The sequence below is a fragment of the Phyllostomus discolor genome, chromosome 7 (genome assembly GCF_004126475.2).
Source record: "Phyllostomus discolor isolate MPI-MPIP mPhyDis1 chromosome 7, mPhyDis1.pri.v3, whole genome shotgun sequence".
Lineage (NCBI taxonomy): Eukaryota > Metazoa > Chordata > Mammalia > Chiroptera > Phyllostomidae > Phyllostomus > Phyllostomus discolor.
This window is the reverse complement of record NC_040909.2, coordinates 71,277,776-71,293,518: the sequence shown is the minus strand read 5'-3', so window position 1 is coordinate 71,293,518 and position 15,743 is coordinate 71,277,776. Positions and strand designations below refer to the sequence as shown.

The window sequence follows — 15,743 nt, the reverse complement described above, 5'->3', positions numbered from 1 at the left end:
AAGTTTTCCAGCACCATTTATTGAAGAGGCTTTCTTTACTCCATTGTAAATTTTTTACTCTTTTGTCAAAAATTATTTGCTCAAATCTATGTGAGTTTATTTCTGGGCTCTCAGTCCTGTTCCATTCAGCTGTGTGTCTGATTTTCTGCCAGTATCATGTTGTTTTGATTATTGTTGTTTTGTAGTATAATTTGAAGTCAGGAAGTGTGATATCTCCAACTTTGTTCTTTTTTCTCAGGATTGCTTTGGCTATTTGGACTCTTCTGTGGTTTCATACAAATCTGATCATATTTGTTCTATTTCATTTTTGTGTTTCAATCACAGCAAGAAACAAAAACCCAAATGAACAGAAAACCCCTCTGAAAAATACGGAACATTTCACAGATTTGCATGTCATCCTTGCACAGGGGCCATGCTTATCTCTGTATCTTTCCAATTTTAGTATATGTGCTGCTGAGGTGAGAACTGTTTTATTTCATTTGTAAAAATACCATTGGGATTTAAAAATATATATTTTATTGTTCCTGCTATTACAGTTGTCTCACGTTCCCCCCCCCCTTTGCTCTCTCCACCCAGACCAACCCCACTTCCATAGTCAGTTCCCACCCCTTTGTTTATGACCATGGGTCCTTCATATATGTTCTTTGACTAATCCCTTCACTTTCTTTCAATCAGCTGCCAACTCCCCCCTCCCTTCTTACAGCTGTCAGCCTATTCCATAATTCTATTCCTCTGGTTCTATTTCGCTCATTAGTTTGTTTATTAGATTCCTCTTATAAGTGAGATCATATGGCACAGGTGGCAAACACAAGGCCCGAAGGCCAAATCTGGCCCTCCACCTTGTTTTATCCTGCCCAGCACCTTGTTCTACCCAGTGGCAATGCCAAGCTCTCACTTAACTGTTAAGGAATAGTTGCACTTATACAGTCCTAAAATTACATTCAGCCTTTGAAGGCAACCATGAGGCTGATGTGGCCCCTGGCGAAAATGAGTTTGACACCCCTGTCATATGGTACTTGTTTTTCACCAACTGGCTTATTTCACTTAGCATAATAGTATCCAGTTCCATCCATGCTGTTGCAAAAGTTAGGAGTTCTTTTTTTCTGATGCATAGTCTTCTATTTTCTAAACGTACAACTGTTTTTTTTAAATCCACTCATGCTGAGGGCCACGTAGGCTGTCTTCAAATCTTTGCTACTATAAATAATGCTGCTATGAACATGGGACTGCATAAATTCTTTTGTATTAGTATTTTGCAATTCTTAGGGTATATTCTCAGCAGTAGGATTGCTGGATTGAAAAGTAGTTCCACCTTTATTTTTTTTAAGATTTTATTTATTTATTTTTAGAGAGGGAAGGGAGGGAGATAGAGACAGAGAGAGAAACATCAATGTGCGGTTGCTGGGGGTCATGGCCTGCAACCCAGGCACGTACCCTGACTGGGAATCGAACCTGCGACACTTTGGTTCTCAGCCCGAGCTCTATCCACTGAGCTACACCAGCCGGGGCTCCATCTTTAGTTTTTTGAGGAAACTCCATACTGTTTTCCACAGTGGCTTCACCAGTCTGCATTCCCACCAATAGTGCACTAGGGTTCCCTTTTCTCCACAACCTCTCCAACACTTATTGTTTGTTGCTTTGTTTATGATGGCCATTCTGACCAGTGTGAAGTGGTATCTCATTGTGGTTTAATTTGCATCTCTCTGATGGTTAGTGATGCTGAGCATCTTTTCATATGTCTATGGGTCCTCTGTATGTCCTCCTTGGAGAAGTGTCTATTCAGGCCCTTTGCCCATTTTTAAATTGAATTGTTTTTCTTCCTGGTGTTGAGTCATATAAGTTATTTATATATTTTGGAGAGTAAACCTTTGTCTAATGTGCCATTGTAAAAATGCATCAAATCTGTGTAAAGCTTTGGTTAATGTGGATATTTTAACTATGTTGATTCTTCTAATCCATGAACATGAAATACCTTTCCATTTCTTTTTTTCTTCTTCAATATTTTAAATAATGTCTTGTGAATTTTTTGTATGTAAGTTCTTCATATCCTTTGTTAAGTTTATTGCTAGGTATTTTATTCTTTTGGTGGAAATTGCAAAAGTAGTTCTTTAATTTCTTTTTCTGAAATTTTATTTGTTAGTCTATAGGAATGTATATACTCTCATCATTTCCTATCACTGGGGGTCACTACTCAACTGTTTTCCAGATCATTAACTGCTCCCATATTCAAAAACTAGTCTTAAATTTGTAGCCACCAAAATATTCCTCATTATTCCTGCCAAGAATATATCTGATTACTCTCAACCATCCTTGGAATCTTCTGAGAATTAAATAATATAATCTACATAATATTCTTAGTGTAGTGCCAGACAGATAATAATGGTTCAATCCTATTAGATTGTTAGTCAGTTTTAGTCTTTGACTCACAATTCTTTCCCCCACCCCAATTCCTGCCTTCATTCTGGGTGGTTTTGAAGCAGGAGACAGCATAGGAAGAACTCTGAGGCTGCAGTACTGTCACTGGCCAGCATTTATCACCCTGATTGCCAGGAAACACCTTTTATCAATTAGGTAGAATAAATAGTAAACCGACGCAGGGAGGAGAAAGGAGACAAGTCTCACATGCTAAGTCAGCAGTCCTAAGTCTGGTCTGATAATATCGCCAGGTGTTCCAATATCACAGGAAACACCATACTAGCAAGAAAAAGCCCATAATTCGAGTTTGGTTAATTGCCTACCTCTGCTCACTATCTGTCTTACAAGGGAGTCCCTGATGCTTACAGAAAGAGCCCATAAATAACTTTGGAAATTGCCCCAAAATTTAATTAACTGCCTCCTGTCACGTATTTGTTTTATAACAGAATGACCAAATGGAGTCTGGAGCAAGATAAGAATTTGGGCGTTCAGACCCCCATTCATTCCTAAATTTGTGTAGTCACATTTCCCCAGGAAAGCTGGTGCCACATTTACCCGTTAATCAATACGTAACTTTTTTCCTTTTTTTCCCTCCTATCCCACAACTATATAAGTCCTGAGAACAAAGGACACTCTCTCTCTCTCTCTCTCTCTCTCTCTCTCTGGGGCCACAGGGCCTCTGGCCACCCGGCCTTAGGCTGCCCAGGGGCTTGCCACCCTGGTCTTCAGCTGCTCTTGCTTTTCTCACCTTGCTTTGCTCTGAAACTTTCCCATTCACCCCCTAATCTACCCAGTCCTATTCTCTTCCATGGAAGTGGGCCACTAATAAACTGATTACATACTACTAGATTTGCTAATATGTAATTCTTTACATGCATCAGCAAGAAGAACCAGGTCTTTCCCGTCAACAGTTTTATTGTGAAATGGACAATTGATCCATTCATAGGATAGATTTTGAGACCCTGGGGTTGAGCCACTCAGTGGCCTTTATCTCTTTTCTATATTAGCCACACACTCACATGGCCTCAATCTGAAATTCTTCCATATTGGAGACACTCATTGTTCTAGTCTCCCCTTTAATCCAACCTCCTCTGGATGTAGCATATCTTACTACTTTTACAACTTCTTTTAGTCACCAGTGAAATTTTAGTTTCCTTTATATAAAATTTAACCACCCTTGTAAGATTTATCTTGGGTGTTTAAAAATACATTAAGGGCAAAATTCATTTCTAATCCTGATCTTCCTCAAGTATAAATCTGATTGAGTCCTCAACCAGTTAAAAAACCTTCAATGGCTCACCCGAACAAGTCAGTGCCTCTATCTTGTCATAAAATAATTTCACAATCTTGACTCAGTTTACTTCTCCCTTACTTGCTACTCTCTCTAAATTCAAAACCCTCAACTACAGTGATAGTATCCTCTCCCTCTTTTTTTGCTTTCTAGCTTTTGGCTTTTGCAAACACTAACCCTTAGCCGGGGGCCAGGGAGAGATGTGAGGTCCTTTCTTCAATCTTGGCCAGGTTCTCTTTATCTTTTAATTTGGAGAAGTACTTCCACTTCATACCTATCCAAAACTCTTTGCTGACTGCCACCTCCCTACCTTTTGTTTTGCTTCAAAGACAGTGTCCAAGGCACTGCCACTCATGAGATCACAAAGCTATCCAGTGCTGTTTATGTGCATCAGCAGCACTTACCTACTGAAGTGTAATCACTCCCTAACAGTTTATTTACCACTCCTTTCTACTAGGCTGTAAATTCTTTGTGGACAAGACCTGGTCTGATTGGAGGGTTTGTTTTTTTTTGTTTTTGTTTTTGTTTTTTAAACATTTCCAGTGCTTACTACTGCCTGGAACAAAGGAGGGACCCAGGAACTATTAACTAAGATAATGAATTAATCTCATTATTTCTAGCATAGGACTTGATGAAACTCTTTCACAAAAATTCACTAGGGAAGGCTGTCTCCTGGGATAAATCTGTATCCCACCTTCTGAAGGAGGTAGGTAAGTAGCCCTACTTGAGGACAATGGGTCTTTTTTCTTTTAAATTTAAATTAGATGGCCAGGGGTCAGATGATGCATAAATATCCCAAAGGAAATTTAAAGATCTGTGAATTTACTCTAACATTACTAGGTATTTGCTTTCTTCTGCCTTTCACCTCTACCAGGAAAAGGTGAGTGGGATTAGATTTTTAAAATGCAACTGAGATATTTTTTTCAGTTGCTTCTTATTTCAAACGAAAAGTGCTGCATTTTTTTCTTGCAAGCAAAAAAGTGAAGTAGTTCGGTCACTTTTAGCATTTAGTTTGCTACGGAAGCAATTGAATTTGAGAAAAATGTCAACTATTTAAAATACATTTTTCTTTGTACATCACTATATTTAAATGTGAATTAAATAACTTTCAAATAAAACTATTGTTGAATGTAAAAACTAACTGATTGGACTTTCAATGAAAACATACTCAAGCCAAAAATGTTTTCAAAATAAAATTAGCATCTGAATGGTCTTGATAGGGGACTTAAGACTTAGAAAGTTTTATTTTATGCAATAGCTAATAAATTTAGTAATCCATGCAGGTAAAAGTTTTGTTCCAAGAACTGAAAGTGTAACCCACCCTGACTCCAGAAGACCATAAGCAGTTCCACCTTTGTTCCTCAGGAGGATTGCACGCAATTCAAGATGATATCTGAGCCACTGTACTCCTGGTTGAGATGATCACTGCCTGGGGCACAGTTTAAGACCACCACCCAGGGTGACAATGCTGAAGTTGTTGTTTTAATTCAATTAACTTCCCCCCACCCCACGAATTCCAAACCCTTTACTTACACTTTGTTCTCCATATAAAAAGGGCGATTTTAAAATGGAATTTAAGATCGTCTATTAAGTATGAACTGGCCATCTCAGATCTCCAAGCATCTGAATAAAGCACCCATATTCGATTGCTGTCATTGATTATTGGGTTTGGTAGTGACAGGCAGCCCAAACTCCGGTATCTTTTCCAGTTTCAGTCTCCGTACAAACCTGGAAGTAAAGCGAAGTTTTCCTTCTTAGAGAGGAAGAGCTTTTAGTGGGAATGTGCTAAAGTATTTTCGTGCTTGAGAAATTGTAAGAATTTTGACAAGTGAAATAAATTTTCTGTGATTGCAACACATATTTTTAACAATATTTGAAATTTAAGTTGCTTTGGTTATCTTATGCTTAGTCTCAATATGTGTGCATGGGTAGGCAACCATAAACAAGCAAGTCTGATTTGAAAACTCCTTTCAATCAACACATAAAAAATTCTATGAAAGGGAGTTATCCCAGAATAATAGCTGTTGTGAGTTAGATTTCTAATTGTCGAAACAGTCACTCTTAGACTTGTTCTTGGCTTATTAACTGTTCCCAAAAGGAATGCTACCTGGTTTTCTCCAAGAAATGCAATGCTAAGTTAATCCTTAAATCACTGACTCCGTAGAGTGTCTTAAGAAGGGCAGGATGTTTACCTTGAACATTATTGTTTTAAAGTTTAATACAAATGTTTTAGTTCAAATGCTTAGAAAAGTGAGTTTGGAGTCAAATGTGCCATGAACTAGCAGTTCAACTATTCACACATTCTGTTGTTGCATTTCAACTCTTTGCATTTGCACTTACTTCTTTCTCAAGAAGTAAATTGCTAAATTGTCATGATCTGCTTGGCAGTTGTCAGAACTGATGGTATCTCTCTTTCCTTTCCCTCTCTGCCCCCTGCCATACAAAGCAAATTTACCACTCCACTGGACCTCCCCCCCCCTTCTGCGGTCCTTATATAGGAGTTAACAAACTTAGCTCCACCACTTATTTTCAGTTTTAGCCTCAATATCTCACTATTGCTTCAGAGCAAGCAGCCCTCAACGGCAGCAGGATCCCACTTTGGTTTTCCCCATTCTGTTTTTTATAATAGTTTCTGGAATATCCTCTTTCACTTTCACCAACTATGATTTACAAGAAATAAAACACATCAGTTTTAAATGAATAATAGTTTGATGTTGACAACTGTGTATAGTCATGTAAACATGAAACTGGAAAAGCCAGAGTTTGGGCTGCCTGTCATCTACCAGATCCAGTAAGCAGAGGCAGGGATTGAATCTTTATGAGCACTTAATTCAAATGCTCTTTAAATGCCTAGTGATTAAGAAGATGGTGGGTTTGTATCCTAACAAACCACCTTAAATTCCACTTTAAACCAACCCTTTTCATGAGAAGAAAAGTGTATGTAAGGGGATTGGAATTCAGGGAAAAAGTTAATCAGCTAAAAGATAAAAATCTGCAGAATTCTTTCATCCGTGTCCTGGGTGGTGGGTGTCTCACCCAGGAGCACAATGGCTTAGTACCATCTTGACTGCTTGCAGTCCTCCTGAGGCACAAAGTGGAACTGCTTATGATCTCCTGGAGTCAAGGTGGGTCATACCTTCAGATCCTGAAACAAGAGCTTTTTACATACATTGATCACTAAACTTATTAGCTATTACCTGAAACTAAAATTTTTCCAACATTTGAGTCCCCCAGCAATGTAATTGCCACTCAGTCTTCAATAACTTATGACATAAGATATTTCTATCATTCCAGAACATTTCTTTATGTCCCTTTAAAATTAGTTTCCTCCCCCAACCCTGGGCCCCAGTGATCTGCTTTCTGTCACTATGGTTTATCCATTTCTAGAATTTTATGTAAGTGGAAAATTACAGTATGTAATCTTTTGTGCAGGGCCAGGAGTAAGTGTGAAACGAGTGTTTTTGTGTCTGACTTCTTTCAGTTAGCATAATGTTTTTGACATTCTTTGGCCCTGTTCCCTGAATCTGTAGTTTGGTCCTTGATATTACCAATCCAATGAATGGTTATATTATAATTTATTTATTCACACACCTATTGATGGACATTGTTTCTAGTTTTTGTTTGTTGTAAGTAATACTGCTTTAAAGATCTGCTCTATTAGTCTTTGTGTGGACGTAGGAATTTATTTCTCATAACTAAATACAAGAGTGGGACTACTGAGAGGTATAGTAAGCATTTAATATTATATGACTTTACATATTTTCTTAATTGGCTGTACCATTTTACAATGCTTACCAGAAATGTATGAGAGTTACTTTGTATCTTTGTCAACATTTTGTATTGGAAGTTTTTAATTTTATCATTTAGTAGGTATAAAGTGGTTTTTCAGTATGATTTTAATTTTTATTTCCCCAATAATCACTAATCACTAGAGAGCATCTTTTCACATGCTAATTTTCCATTTACATCTTAGTGAGATGTGCTTGGTTGTGTGTATCTTCCTGTTTCTTTTACCTGGGGTTTATTGAGCTTTGATCTGTTAGTGGGTAGTTTCCATACATGATAAAAATTCAGCCACTGTTTCCATAAAACATTTTTGTCTGAATCTCCAACCCTTCCGTTCTGAGATTCTAATTATATGTGTGATGCATTTGAGGTCATATTAAGTTGCTGTATTTATTTTTATTTTTTATTGTTTTTTACCAGGGGGGAGTGCAAATGCAGTCCTCCCCCCTCCCCCCCCACACACACAAATTATGAAGTTGAATTTCCCAAATTTGGGGAAATCGTAAGGGTCAGCACACTTGGAGTGCAATGGGTGAACCTCACCCTGAGAAAACCATCTACCTGATCATGGTATCTCCCCTGCCAGGTAAGTATACTGTTGCATTCTTTTTTAAAAAATCTTTTCCTCTGAGCTTAATTTTTTGATAGTTTTGATAGGGGCTTAAGACTTGGGAAAATTTAGCTTAAGGTAAATAGTCATAAATCTAGCAAGTAATGTGTATGTTAAGTTTTTGTTTCAGTAACTACAGATAAGGCCTGTCTTGGTGCCTAAGAGTAAGCAGATGACCTCTTGGAGACGTCTGTACCAGGAAGAAGCAAGCGACTACCCTTCCCCCTTGGAGGCAACTGTTGAATTTCAAAGGCTTAGGCTGACACCTTGTTTGCCCTCCCCCAACCCCCTTATAAAAGATCTGGCTGGGAAAGAGAGAGCAAGATGGTTTGTTAGGGCATGAACCCGCCATCTTCTTGGATCACTGGCCATCTGAATAAAGCGCCTATAAAAGATTCAATCATCGTCATTGCTTATTAGATTTCGTAGTGACAGGCAGCCCGAACGCTGGTGTCTTTCGGTCACATATTTTGGCAACTCCGCGCCGGGACAGACTTTGGGGCTCTCCGGTAAGTTTGGGTGTTTGGCGGGGAGTCCCATTGGCTGCCTGCACTGACGGGCCTGGGGGCTTGTAGTCAGAGAATCCCAAGCAGCTGCCAAGTGATTTCACTTGGGGATTCTCACCCCTTGTTCACAGCACCTTTCGTCGTGCCTCACACTGGATTGAATCGTTGCGCTTTCTGATTCAGGTTGAAATCCCGGGTCACAACTTAAGTTATCTGTTCTGTTTGGGTACCGTCTGTTTGGAGCTCCGTCCGGTCCGAAAGGACATCTGGTCTGGTCCCGAAAGGGGCATCTGTTTGGAGCTCCGTGGACTTCCATCTGGTAATATGCGAAGGGGCGGGGGGGGGGACACTTCGTTCCGAAAAACAGCCCGGTGGGGTGGGTTCTGGTAAATTGATCGACGTATAATCATATATCGAAGGCGTATGTTGTTTTGTTGTAGTACTGTTCTGTTTGTGTCCTGTATAATTTAGACTCGAGAGAGTGCTGGTCATGGAATGGGTCTTTAAATTACTGTATTATACTGTAACTAAAGTTGTTTTGTCAAAATCAGGGAAGTGGGACAAATTGCCTTACCTAGAAGTTTACATGATAAAGACGCATGCAGAGTTAAAAAGCAAAAAAAAAAAGAGGGAAGTCAGTTAATGGCTCAGAGAAAAAAAAATTTACATATGAAAGATAGAAGGTCAGAGGAGAGGGGCCAAGAAGATCTAGATATTAAGACTGCTGCAGGCTGGTCAGAGTTCCTGCAGCCCCAGCGGATCCACTCCTGTGAGTGAAATGGGAAAAGTGCGCCTGAACTGGCATCGCTATCTTGAATCGGTCAAGAAACCAGATTCGGTGGAGGAAAAGCCCCTACCGGGGCAGGGCAGTATCCTTTTTGGAGACTTTTTTTTAGTGAGAGTAAGGCCAGAAGGCCAGTCTGCTAGATGTTATGTGACACATACTCTGTTTTGTACATTGGATCTGCTAAACTGGAAAAGCTCAAATCCTTCTTATGGACATAACCCTGCTAAAATGACTGATTTGATTGCGTCAGTTTTTTGCCACTTATCATCTCAATTGGGCAGACATAGGAGCCTTATTGAATTCTTTGCTTCAGTAAGGGGGATAAGCAGAGGCTGGTGTTGGATAAGGCAAATGAAGAGGCTCGGAGGTTAAGCCAAGAAAATCCAGATGGGGCTCTGGGCCTTCCCAGGGCAATACGCATAACTGAGCCCAACTGCGACGCTTAAGGGGATGGCCTTCCTCTCTTAGAGCATTATAAGAGATGCCTCCTTGAGGGAATGGGAAAGGCATCCCTGAACAGAAAGTGTGAGTAAGTGCAGGCCATGCAACAAAAGTCCACAGAGGACTCTTCCCAACACTAGGAATCAGTTAGGAAGATTCTTGAGGATGGCAAGTGACTGCTGCATTTGAATTCCAAGCTTTGGGCTCACTGCTAATCCACTGTGTGAGGCTCTGAAGGGACCAGAATATAGCCCTTTAGAGTGGACAAAGGAGCGCACTCAGGCTTTTGAGTCTCTGAAAGTGCACCTGGCTTCAGCACCAGCTTTGGGGCTTTCAAGCCTACTGGAGCCCTTTCAATGATACGTGTGTGAGAAATAGGGTGGTTGCCCTAAGATTCCTCATCCAAATGCATAGTGACATTTGCAATCCATCGCATAATTGTCAAGGATATTAAATCACACTGTCCAGGGGTGGCCAGCCTGCTTGAGAGTGGCAACCACCTGCAAGCTCTTGGAGGAAACTGAAAAAGTTTGCCTTGGGGCAGCCTATGCCAGTTATGTGTCGAAGCAAGTATTGAGCCTGCTGGAGCAAAAGGGAAATGTGTGGCTGACTGTTGAAAGAATGGGCAGGTACCAAGCCCTTTCTTCTCGACAATCCCAATGTCTCCCTCAAAACTGTAAGTAAAGTAATTCCTGCCTTTTTCTCCCAGACCCTGACTCAGCTGCACTAATACATGACTGTGCTGAAATAACCGATGAAGTGCATTCTAGCAGAATTGATTTACAGAAGCATCCTGTAGAAGAAGCAGACTGGACTCTCTGTACAGATGGAAGCAGTTATATGGACAAAGGAAGCAGAGAAGCTGGATATGCAGTTGTGACTCTTCAAAGAATAGTGGAGGCCAAGGCCTTGCTGCCAGGAACCTCTGCCCAGAAGGCTAAACTGGCTGCATTGACAAGGGTGCTGGAATTGTCTCATGGAAAGAGAGTGAATGTGTGTATCAACTCAAGGTAAGCTTTTGATTTTGCATGCACATGGTTCCATCTGAGAAAACAAAAGACTGTTAACCTCCAATAAAAAGGAAATTAAGCATGCAGCCGAAATTCTAAAGTTATTAGAGGCTGTCCAGGCACCCTTACAGGTGGCAGTCATGCACTACCCGGGGCATCAAAGAGAGGGAACTGAAGTGGCTAGAGAAAGCAATCTGGCCGAACGGGCAACAAAAGAGGCTGCTAAAAGAATATTTATGATGCCATTAGTACTTGTTCTGGATTTGTCAAAATTTGACCCTGAATATTTGACTGCAGACTTAGAAAAAGTTAAGGAATGGAATTTTAATGAAGAAAGTCCTGATAGCCAATAGAAAAGAATAAGAAAGAAGCTATACTGTTTTCCTGAACATTTAGTAGAGCCAGTCATAAAGCATTTGCATAAGGCCACGCACTGTGGAAAAGACTTGTCAACCACCTATGTCAACTGTGGCTCACAGGTTCTGGAATTTCTAAAGCAATAAGAAATATAACTGCTAGATGTGTTGTATGCCAAAAGAACAACCCCAAAACAGAACCCGACCAAAGAAAGAAAGCAAGCAATATTAAGGACAGTGCCCATTCGAGGACTGACAAATAGACTTTACCCAGATGCCAAAGCTCTGAGGGTGGAAATATTTGTTAACCTTTGTGGACACCTTTTCAGGATGGGTAGAAGCCTATCCCAGTAGGACAGAGAAATCTTCAGAAGTAGTAAAAGCATTATTAGAGGAAATAATCCCTCGCTTTGATCTCCCTGACAGCATTCAGAGCAATAACAGACCTGCTTTTGTTTCAGAAATCACACAGAAGGTTAGTAAAATCCTAGGAATTAATTGGAGACTCCACACGGCATGGAGACCCCAGGCTTCTGGGAAAGTAGAAAAGATGAACCACACCTTAAAGAGAAATATAGCCAAAGTGTCAAGAAGCTCATCTTCATTGGGATCAAGCTTTACTTATTGCCCTGCTCAGGATAAAGGTGGCTCCTCGAAGTGGGATTCATTTGAGTCCCTATAAAATTGTGTACAGATAGCCATTTCAGGTCACAATTGGGGTGAAAGATATGTATATACATAAAAATCTGAAGGTAAGAAAAAAAATATGTTCAATATTTAAATCAGACCTTAGCTGTGATAATTAACTTTGCCTGTATTAGGGACTTCTCTCCCATAGGTCCACTGCATTCGTTCAAATCAGGAGATAAGGTGCTGCTCAAGATTTGGAGGACAGGATCCCCAGAAAATCAACTAGAAGAAAAGTGGACTGGACCTTGGGATATACTCTTCACCACCCCAACTGCAGTGAAGCTGGCAGGAATAAAACCTTAGATTCATCACACCAGAATAAAGAAAGCACAGGAAGATCTGAAAGTCATCTTTGAAAAACAGTGACTTATGTTCTCTTCATTACCTCCTGTTTGACCCCTTGTTATGGACAACTTATCCCATTCAAATGGGATAAAAACATCTGGGTATATTTGGGGAAAAATGTCCTGAATATTTCTGACTTTTATCTTGCACGAAGAACTTATGTAAAACAAACTTTCGCTTCATGTCTTATAGGCGTCTGTGCCCCTTTGGAAAGCTTTAAAAACTATACTATGTTTGAGCATATTGAAAAGAAAATGGCCTACTCGGACATTTATAATTGGAGACCAGTGGTAAATATAAAAGACAGGGAAATGTTTTCATTGAAGATTGCTAATGTAACCCCAGCTAGAGAATATGTAATTTTTGTCAACTGCACTAAAAACTGTCTTGTGCTCTTGGCAGGTGTGAAGATGAATTGCACCACCACCACTGATGTATCTTATGCTTATGCCCATGTTAAGCTGCCAAAAGGATGGTTCCTGATATGTGGAATAACAGTTTATTCTTATGTTTCAGCAAACAGCTCTAGGGGACCATGCTCTCTGGGAAGACTGATGGTGTTTATGCCTCAAAAGCCCCACTTAACCCAGGTTCGACGGGATGTCTCCCTTGCACCTGATTGAATCAGTGATTTAAGCCTCTTTAGCCCTGCTGAATACATGTCTTTAACTATATTTGTGATGCCAACCATGGTAACTTATTTAAATATAGAAATAAGCAGGTTAGCCTGCGCTATGGTGAAAGCCTTAAATGCCACCTCTCAAGCTATTAGTGCCATTAGTCAAGAACTAAGACAAGTCAGAGAAGCAGTACTGGAAAATCGTGCAACTATAGACTACCTTCTTTTGAGACATAATCATGGATGTGAGGAATTTAAGGGACTCTGCTGTTTTAACTTAACTGATACTTCACAGCTTATAGACCATAAAATAAAGCAAATAAATGATGTGGTGTCCAATATAAAACAGGGAGAAGGATTCTTTGGCATTGATTGGTCTAACCTGACCTGGCTGCCCAGCATATCTGGTCTTCGAGAAGCTTTTATTATTTTTATCCTTGTCATTTTCTTCAGTATCATAGCTTGTTGTTGTATACAGTTTGCCCCCTATGTAAGCCCGCAGTTTCGTGTATTCCTAAAACCCCCACTGAACAATTGAGTGTCCAGCAACAGGCACCGCAACAAAGTGAATACTTCCATAGAAAGCTGATCTCATAGAAATGAGATAGTTTAATACCAATGGTGGGGAATGATAGGGGCTTAAGACTTGGGAAAATTTAGCTTAAGGTAAATAGTCATAAATCTAGCAAGTGAGGTGTATGTTAAGTTTTTGTTTCAGTAACTACAGATAAGGCCTATCTTGGAGCCTAAGAGTAAGCAGATGACCTCTTGGAGACGTCTGTACCAGGAAGAAGCAAGCGACTACCCTTCCCCCTTGGAGGCAACTGTTGAATTTCAAAGGCTTAGGCTGACACCTTGTTTGCCCTCCCCCAACCCCCTTATAAAAGATCTGGCTGGGAAAGAGAGAGCAAGATGGTTTGTTAGGGCATGAACCCGCCATCTTCTTGGATCACCGGCCATCTGAATAAAGCGCCTATAAAAGATTCAATCACTGTCATTGCTTATTGGATTTGGTAGTGACAGGCAGCCCGAACGCTGGAGTCTTTTCTGGTTACAGTTTCAATTGTTTTATCTTCATTTTCAAAAGCATTTTTTTCTGCAGTGTCTTATGCTGTCTTATCTACTGTTAATCACATTGTGTTTTATTTTTTAGTCTTCAGGTTATATTTTTCACATCTATAAGTTTAATTTGGTTCTTTTCTCCTTATGTTGATGTGAAGTGTATTTTTTTAAAGATTTTATTTATTTTACTTTTAGAGAGAAAACAGAGGGAGAAAGAGAGGGAGAGAAACATCAATTGGTTACCTTTTGCTTGCCTCCAACCAGGGACCTGCTCTGCCACCCAGTCATGTGCCCTGACTGGGAATCGAACTGTGACCCTTCAGTGTGCAAACTGGTGCTCAACCCACTGAGAAACAACAGCAAGGGCTGACGTATATATTTAATAGCTATTTTAATATCTTGTTGATTGTATTGACTTTCATTTCTAAATCCGTGTCATTTTTTTTCCTCTTGTTGTTAAAACATGTTTTGCTATTTACTCATATGCTTGGTAATTTAAGATTAGGTGCCAGTGTCAATTTATGTTATTTGAATAAATTTTTTTGTATTCCTTTGAATATTTTTAGGTCTTAGTTCTAAAATGCAAGTAAATTAACTTGAAATCCATTTGATACTTTTAATGTTTACTATTAAGCTTTGTTAGGGTGGACCTGACCTGAGGGCAATTCTATTTATCTTATTACATTATGGCCAGAGGTGGAAATCCGTCCAGAATTCTTTTTGATAGCAGTTCTCTCAGGCCTTCTTCGGTGGAAAACATTACAACTTACCACATCATAAAAAGCCAGGTCATTTTGCCACGAAACCAAGCTTAAAACAATTAATACTGAATGGTAGTTAAGGGTTTCTGAAATGATTCAGACCTGGTTTAATCTCATTTCTTCTGCTGTGAAACTTCTTAGGACTGTACTGGTTAAACTTCTTAGGCCTTGATTACTTTATCTGCAAAACAAAGATAATAATAGTACCTTCCATTGGCTGGGTAGATTAAAGGAAATGACGGTAAGAGATGCAGCACATTTAATACCATTATCATAACTTAAAGCGTCAGATTTTGTAAATATGTCAGGTCTCAGGCTTTATTGCAAAGAAACTTAAACAAATATGTCACAATTTAGCAAAATGCATTGTCATAATTTTAGTAATTTTTTCCTTAGTTGACAAAACTGCAAAATTGCAAGATATTTGAAGTGTTGTGTTAGTGTGATTTGATAAAAAATGTGAAAGGATTTCTGCAAACTAAGTAGTTTGATTCGTAGGCCAGCATTCAGTCACTGAGCCACACCAGCCAGGGCTTGCCAACCAATTAGTTAACCCATTTATTACTGGTTTTGGGTGTGTGGTGAGGGCATTTAAGTTCTACTCTTACCAAATTCTACTGTAGAAGACCTCAAGTATTTCCCCTCTTCATTCCTACTTCCACCGTTTTAGTTTCCATGGTGACCTCTTGTCTCTGTTAACCTACTCCTCAAATGCCAGAGCAATTTTCCAAAAAGCCAAATCTGATTCTGCCATACCTGTGTTTGAAAGCCTTAAATAAGTCCAAGATAAAGTCTAAATAGTTTATCTTATTATCTCTATCTTATTTATTCATTACCCAAATCCTACAAATTTTGCACACAAATTATTTCCTGTGGTGTTGGGAATGTTTTAAATATCTTTTCTCTTTAAATAACTTTTATTCATTTAGTTAATATCATTGTCTTCTAAAATACTCTATATTTTAATTGTTATATGACCAAACATCTTGTTACCCAGTGGTTCTAAACGAATGGAAATTAACAAGTCCTCTTCATATTCTGATTAGCTTTCACCCCAAGGAAGG

The 15,743-nt window shown here is 39.5% G+C and overlaps 1 non-coding gene and 1 pseudogene across 1 annotated transcript; both read right to left on the bottom strand.

The window, feature by feature from the left end:
• Positions 1-362: 362 nt before the first annotated feature.
• Positions 363-466, bottom strand: LOC114502251. The gene has a single exon (XR_003685081.1). It is a non-coding gene; the product is annotated as a U6 spliceosomal RNA (small nuclear RNA).
• Positions 467-7,909: 7,443 nt separating this feature from the next.
• On the bottom strand, positions 7,910-8,086 carry LOC114502218 (annotated as a pseudogene).
• Between the last annotated feature and the right edge of the window lie 7,657 nt (positions 8,087-15,743).